An 8,835-nucleotide genomic window follows, 5' to 3' on the forward strand; every position below is an offset into this window, starting at 1 on the left:
TAGCAGACTGGTGGAGGTGAATGTCCAAGACCTGTTCAATCTAGATCTTCATAGTGACGGACAAGACATGTATGATAGTGGATCTGAATCCTTCTCCGCATATTTTGCAGTACACTCCCCCCCCCCCTCATTCTCATGGAACCTTGACACAGATTTTACATATAACCATCGAGCTCACGCTGTGATCAAAAGGACAAGGGCATCTTTTAAGCATTCCAGTGGAAACGTATAGGCCTACATGTGGATGAATTGATAGATGAATATACAGGCCAAGTGATAAAATAACGAATGCATGGATGAATGTAAATGTGTCATGACTCAGAACGGCTAAATCCACACTCATAGTATGGTTTGAATATCCTTTTTGAAGCGATGATTGGTTGGGGATTCTATCGTGTTCGGGAAAAGTCGTAACAAGACCATTACAAAGCTAATGTTATCATTTTACACCGAGGTATTCACATTGTTCATTTCCTTACAGTATATGTGTCAACAGCATGTAGGCCTAACGACTGCTGAGAAACTTTTTATTTTTCCTTCCCTGAAGCTGGCTCACATATGGACCTACTCAACATGTCTGAGTGCATGAGCTGAATTCACCTCTCTGGCTGATTTGGTAGGGAAAGCTCTTGAGAGATGTCAACAACGCTACAAGCATATGTATAGGTATGATCATACATGGCTTGATATATGATATATTATTCGGAAGATTTACACGGCTTCATGGATCCACGCGACCCTCATAAATGTCACTCACATATTCAGAGGCCAGCAAAGCTCTGCGGAGAAGTTATTTCTGCGCAAAGCGGCGATTGCATCTCCGTTTATTAACTCTTTGATGTAATTCCAATAAAATGGCGTTCCTCGAATTTCTCCAGTTTTATTAGTGGTCGCTGACTATCCTCGTGAAGGGGCTTCTCGGAGGTGGGAATCGAAGTCAGAAATCCCTCCCACCTAATAAAGATGACAAATTGCCATCTCTGACACACTTTCCCCTTTCCTCCTTAATTCTCCTCCCATTTTGCGACATTTTCTCCTCCATTCGATTCTTCTTTTGTTTGTTATTCATCAATGTTACATTTCCTTGCTTCGTTGCTTTCTATTGACTTCATCCTGCTTGAAAAATCACATTCCCGTTCTCAGTTATCCTCCTTATATCGTTACTCTTCTTCTCCATCTCTCACTATACCCTTTCCCTCTTACCAAGGAGCTTCAAACTGTTTGAAGCTCCTTGCTCTTACTGTCTGTCCGTCATGTGCTCCTTGACGTCACTTTGATTCAAATCCCTTTCTCTTTTTTTTCTCCTCCGATTCATCTCTTTCTTCTTCCTCTTGTTTTTTTTTTATGTTGTCTTTCATCCTGACAACGAATTCTGCCACGTTCGTGACGTACACAAGATCCAGGCCATGTCGTCACGGCCAAACGATCCCGACGTCACAGGGCGAGGTATCGCATTCCTGAAGAGGACCCCTTTGCGTGCCCTTAACATGAGGTAAAGGGGTTAAAGGGAAGTTCTTCATGAATTCCCTCAAAGATGTGGGACAACTACTGGACCTTACTCCACCTTTCTCTTTCAAGCCTTTTTCATCCTCTACGTTCATTTTTCTTTCGTTATCATCTGCTCTTTTTACAGTTAATTCCTTTCATTTTCTCTATATTTTCTCTCTCTGTATCCAAATTTTTCTGTAATGTGCAAAATCATTCCCTCTACGTGTAAAGGCACGTATTCTATCGTCCTTATACATTAGTACATCATATCGTGTTTGAATACAAATGCAACAACAAATTTGGCATTATCTTCTCAAATACCTCTTTGGGTTTTGCATTCTTTAAGTGGTCGGTACTTGACACTAGAATTTTTTTTCTTTGAACTAAACGTTTTCCTTTGTCTTTTGGGAGAACTTAATAACGGCTAATGATTTCCTCCCATGAGATGTAAAGGGTATCACAACAGCTGCTCGCGGCCCGGTGGATGGATATACGACAATATTGGTATGGCAAGGACCCATATATTTTCCATCAAACTTTGACCTCACGTGCAGTCGAGATCAAAAAAATTACACTGAAATGGAGATGGATAATGTCCGTTTCCTGACCTGGGACATTTTTATGGAACACTGCGAGTCTCTACTAACGGTTTTCTATGTTCATCTGGGTATGACCGAACAACAAAAGACACAAACAAACAAGAGTGTATTTCCAGGAAACTGGGTGTGGCGTTAAGCCAGGTTTGAAAACCATCTTTAAATTGTTAGGACGCTTACTGCTGGTCTGAACCCCATCCTGTATCTCTATGCATGTACCGAGAAAAATTTGCACAATATATGAGTATATTGCACTCACTGTCACTGTCATTTCTTTTCTTTTTACATTTGATCTCCTCCTGCTGTTAATGGACCTTATGTTGTAAAATGTTGTAAAACCTTGGTTATTATTGACTGACAGTTTAGAAATAAAGTCCTTCCTAAAGTAAAGAAGCAACTCCCCCCCCCCCCCAAAAAAAAGAATAAAAATAAAAATCGCTGGTTCCAATGGTAATACATAGATTAAAGTCAGACAAACAAACATAGAAGAAGAGTAACATCGAAATCTCATACGAAAGAGGCTACAAGGAATGATACAATAATAATAATAATAATAATAATAATAATAATAATAATAATAATAATAATAATAATAATAATAATAATTATAATAATTCACAAAATTTATATAGCGCGTTATTACATGAAATGTCTCTAAGCGCTATGGGAAAAAGAAAACAGTAGACAGGGAAGAAGATATATATACAGTATATATATATATATATATATATATATATATATATATATATATGTATATATATATATATATAATCATCATCATCATCATCATCATCAAATTTTTTTAGCAAATGCTGACCCCTTCCTCCTATAAGTCATCGCTATCAGGTTATTAAACGGCCACAGTAATGACGTCAATGATGCAATCCCTTTACTGATACCATGTCAAGAGGGAAATCGTTATGTTTGTACAGGTCAACAGGAGACATTTAAGGTGATGACATCTTAGGAAAAAAGGAACCACGGGACTCGAACCTGTCATCTACTGCTTTTTTCCCCCGTCATGTTTGTTAAATTACAGATCAGCAGTTGCGATCTTGCAAATGAAATTTGCAGAGGGAGACAAATTGAAGGAAATTCGCATCTCGACCTTCATCCCTCTGATTGATATTTTCTTTCTTTCAAAAATAATTTAATACCCTTACAACTTTCTTATTTAGGCCCGATTTAGTTGATGAAACCGCTATTATTCTGTTCGTTCCACTTTGACAGTCAATTCATTCATTTTTAGCCCGCTTGAATACGGTGATGTGGACACCGGGCTTTAAGCAAAGAGGATCCCCCTCATCCGTCTCTCCTCCCGGGCATGCACTCGGCTATGCAGCTGGTAAGTGGCTGCCAACGTGATGCCTGATGATGGATCTCAAGATCCCATGCAGCGTATACAATATAACCGAAATAAGAAAACCAAAAGGCGGATAGATAGATAAGATCCCCGTATTCTTGACGAAGATCAGCGTTACAATGGGCTATAGTTTGTTTGTTTTTTGTTTGTTTTGTTGTATTTTGTTTTGTTTTGTTTTTGTTTGGTTCTTCTTCTTTTTAAACATGTACGTTCTCAGTGGTACAAGTCGTATTAAAGTTGTTTTGATCGTTGAAGTAAGCAAGGAATTAAAGTCACATGTGCACTTGGAGACAGGTAGTTAGGAAAGCTACTGCTGATGGTTGCGTAAAATGGAATTTACAAACCTCTATATTTTTAACAGTCAGTGCGATTTCATTGAGATTGCTTCATTACGTCGATCAGGGTATAAGAAAAAAAAAATGCAATTTCAGGGCCGATGTAAGAGCCAATTGTTCCAAATGATTCACCCTGCAAAATTCATAATTTATCAATATGAAGCGTGTACAAAGAAATAAGTGATTCTTTGTCACATCTATCGATGGTGCTACAAGACAAACTCACACAACAATTAAGTCTTCGTGTCTATTAAATGAACAGGATATTGTAGGTAGTTCTGAAACAAAAAAAAAACAAACAAGAATATCAAGCACTTGAAACCACGTGTAGGCATACGCCCACAAAATAACAGATAAACTTGGAAATATCATGGGGAATCACGCTTTCTTGGAATGACCAAAGCTATGAAGGGAAATTAACATATGAACACTTGTCTATTATCATCAAATGAAAGGAAATAAGTGGGTGATCTGCACCCCCCCCCCCTTCTGATACGCCAATTCAAAATCCCACGTCATAACATCAGGGAGGTGAGTTGATGACACGTAGAATACAGTGACAGAATCTTCACAGCGATGAATTAACTAATGCAAACTTTGCTCGTGAGCGACAATTTAAAGCAGACATAGAGAGGAGCTGGATAAAAGGAAATAAGATGCCTGACATGCAGTTCAAACTAAAACATATTTGATTGATAAACCGGCATGTAACGTATATTGATAGAAAAATGATAGCAGAGTGTGCAGGACACAAATGTCCAAATCTTTCACACCGTCTGCACCTGTGTTTATCTACGAGCGAACTTTGTCCCAAAACAGGCCTGCTATGTCGTATGTAGGCTGTCTGACCAATCATAATTTCTCTGTTTGCCTCAGCGGTAGTCCCACAGGTCACTACGTTATTTGTCACTGCCCTGAAATGAACAAATGTTTTACACATAGCCATTATTTCAATATCGTCTAGAGAATCCAGCTGAAAGTAGGCCTACATGTGTGTGTGAGTAGAGTAGGAAGGAAAATAGTATTGCTTGATAAACATCCAGTTTTTTTCCAGAATTCTTCAGTGACGAACAGGTGTATATTTTTCTCACGATCACAGGAAATACACAGATTGAATCATTCGCCTTAGTTTTGGTTGAGATCTTTAGAGAAATGAATGACTTAAGTGCAATGTCTGTCCATGAGGTAGTTGAACTTATCGAGCACAGTATCTAAGAGAATTAAAAATCTCATGGAAATAAAGATAGCTGCAGGACTTTGAAGCCAAAAATATGTTTTCGCAACGCAGCGATATTTGTTGTAACAGCACAATATGTAAATCAAATGAGGTGAAAATTTCGCCCATCTCATTCTCATTCTCGAGTTTATCACAAGCATTTGCTCAAATTTTCACTAATTTTCTTCTCTTTTAAAGTAAAGAGCTAAAAATATCTGTATCCTTCGTATCAAGTTAGTGCAGTGCTATAAAGACCTAGTTATGATAACCTTTAAGGATGTATAGGACTCGTTGATGAAGTACCGACCACAGCATGATTTGTATGATATTTTTGTGTAAAATCCAAGGGAAAATTGTAAGTTGATGACATTATCACTTTGTCTAATTTTGCGACCGATATATCATTGTTTAAAGGAAAAAAAAAAACTTCAAAATTCCATAACTTTTCTTAAATGCATGTTTAAACTTAATAAACCTATATTCTGTTTTTGTTTGTTTGTTTGTTTGCTTGCTTGATTTATTTTCTTCAATATAATTTCATACATAAATCAAATTCGTTTTCAGTAATAACACAGAAAGAATGAAAGAAAAAAAAAGAAAAAGGAGAAGAAGAAGAAGAAAGAAAGAAAGAAAATAAATGTGTACATTAATTCCGTTATCAAAATTTATATGGTATCACTCAATTTTCAAATGACTAACTAATTTCTGCGATGAATTTACACAAGAATTGGCGCGTCGTTCCACTGTAGAACAGTCCGTCCTTTATCTCAGGTGTACGAGCTTCAGCGTTGTTGTTCATCATCGTGATGAGTAGTATATCCCCACTCTTTGTTTCGAGGCACGGGTTCTCTGAAGAGTTCTCATACAGACTGAAACCATGTAAGATGGCTGTTATGAGCATCACAGCCGACGAGAAGTATAGATTTGACATCTACGGGGTATAAAGGTTGGCAGTAAATCGTCTGCAGCATGACTGCTTGGCGCGAGAAAGACGATGTTACCCATGGAACGAAATGAGATTCTGATTCTGGAGTCGCAAAAATTATCTGTGAATCCTATTGTCTCTTCGCCAAGAGTAATGCGTTTAACCTGAAGAAGTGCTCTCACCACACTAACTGAGGTCAAGATCACAAGGAACGAAAGGTCACAGTTGCTGAAATCAAGCAAAGGGGACACGAAGACAGAAAAACAAAATAGTTTACGAATTCGGTTTACGAAAAGAGTATTCCATTTTTTTTTCTCAAAAGTTTGTATGTTGCTCATTTTGCTTGTCTGCTTGTGTGTTTCTGCTTCTGCCTCTTGCTTCTGGAAAAAAAAATGAACTGAATGTCACGGTCAGAAGAGTGGAAAAAAGGACATACCAGTATGGAATATATTCCCGAGAATATTTGTTTTTCTAACCCCTCTGAACTGTATATCAAATCCGAAGAGATGATGTTCATGATGTTAGTGCAGGCGAAATACTTCAAGTTTCCAGATCTTTGAGTTCAAAATAGGCCCTTATATTATATGATATACTGTAGACAGCTTACAAACCTTCTCTTTCACTCTTCTTTCTCTCACCCCCCCCATCCCTCTCTAGCGTTGATTGGGAACGTTAAAAGCAATCGTAATCAAAATCATTTGTAAAGCATTCGCCTTTGGCCTTCATCATAGATGTGATGTTTGCATTGATACTTCTTTGAACGAGAAATATGCACATGTGTTATATTTGATGTGCCTACAAGTAAATTGTGGTGTGATTTATAAACAGGCTGCATCTGAAATTCAAGTTAAGAGACTGTACTCAGAGAGAGAGAGAGAGGGGGGGGGAAGGAAATTTACTAATTTCCACGTCCAAGAGTCAAACATTTATTAATTCCACAGAAATCAATCAATATGCCCTGTGAACCATTATACAGGATTCCCTGATATCTATGTCTAAAGAGATATACAATTAAACTTATAGTCACTTAAACAATAACTTCTGCAATTAAACAAATCGTTGTTTTTGTTTGTTTGTTGTTGTTGTTTTGCTTTAAAAAAAAACGGGGTATAACTGTCTTATAGAGAAATGCTGAGAATTTGTACACCGCAGTTACAGACGAATACAAACAAGGGAAATTGATTCACTATCCAACTAGAACTTCGGAAATTGTCCTATATGTGATGTAATGCAACGGAAACAGTTTAACACAATGAGAAACGACCGCAAAATTGACATATGCCATTTATGGCTGTATGGTGGAAAGTTTTTGTACCACACAGCAGGAACTCCGTGACTGACAAAATGATTATATCGCCATTCTGACTGCAATTATATGTTTTGACATTCAAATCTGCACCTGTAAAACCAATCAATTTTGATTCATATCGGCCATGTTGTGGGTACATCCTTATTTGCAGTCGTTGGGAATTTTGGCTGCTGATTCCCTATCGTGATGAAGCCTGATTTCAATGCCATTGAGCATTGTTGTGGCAAAATGTTTCCTGTTATCTTTTCTCACACCGGCTTGTACCTGATAACATCCTAGAAAAGTTGATCAATTCCTGTAAAAATGTATATTATCGTGTAACTCGTAAGTATTCGGCTGAGAAAGAATGAACACATTGCATTATTCATGATTTCCATAATTACTTTCAAAATCATTATTGCCATTATCTTTCCAATAACCATTAGTGCAGTAAAGTTCATCACACAATTATATTCATTATTTATCGAACTGGGATCGGACTGATCAAAGTGATTCAACATGCAATTTCAATTCTCGACGCGACTCAAAGAATGAAAGGCGGTAATTCCACTTTGGGACATACAAGAACGTAACTCGCAAAGCAATGTGTTAGCAGCTGATTACATTACCCTATAGAGAGAAAAAAAGAATATGTAGCAAGGAGTTTTTGTTGGGACTATGAGGCGGTGAGCTCAAACATAAGAGACTCGTGTAACAAGTTTGCAAAACGTGACGTGAAGAATGGCACTACGACGGAGACAATACGACGGAACATCACTCTTCGTCGTATACTTACCACCGTGCTTACCAACAAAAGGAACTTGCAGGCACTCATGTATGTTACCATCGAGGGGAGTTGTTGTTGTTGTTGTTGATTTTTAATCCCCGAATTCATATCACATGAAACACAAGTTGGTACAGGTAAATACAGTCGCTTATAGCCAGCCTATACCTACCGCACAGACATCCTGTAAATGTATGCCTGGCAATGAATTTGTATTTTTACCCACGCCGATGAAAATCGGCAGGGGGTTATGTAAAGGGTTCCGTATGTTTGTTTGTTTGTTTGTTTGTTTGTTTGTTTGTTTGTTTGTTTGTTTGTTTGTTTGTTTGTTTGTTTGTTTGTTTGTTTGTTTGTTTGTTTGTTTGTTTGTTTGTTTGTTTGTTTGTTTGTGTACAAGATAACAAGAGAACGGGTAAACGGATTTGCACGAAATGTTCAGGGAATGTTTGGATAATGACAGGAAAGAATCGATTAGATTTTGGTGATAATCGGTTGACCCTTGCAAATTCTGTGTGACCTTGAAGTTTTGACCCCATGGTATAGTGACCATTCCGAAAATTTCCCGTTTCTCACTTTGCGATTTTCCGCTACCATACGAAGACATACACTCCCCAACGATCCGACTTCGCTGCTCAAATGTTCGTAAGAATTCCGAAATTTACGTTTAGGCCTATTTGAGGGACTACGTCCTTCTAGATTTATGAAAGTTCGTTCTCCGTCATCACAAACTGGCCCGTATTTTGATGATTTTTCAAATTAACATTGATTGTTTTTTTCGTTGGAGGAGCATTTTGCTCGGTCGCAGTCACACTGCACGATATGCGTGCTCAATGTCAATGC

The sequence above is a fragment of the Diadema antillarum genome, unplaced genomic scaffold (assembly GCF_040938485.1).
Source record: "Diadema antillarum isolate AM-2024a unplaced genomic scaffold, OU_Dant_1.0 seq00001131_RagTag, whole genome shotgun sequence".
Taxonomy (NCBI): Eukaryota; Metazoa; Echinodermata; class Echinoidea; order Diadematoida; family Diadematidae; genus Diadema; species Diadema antillarum.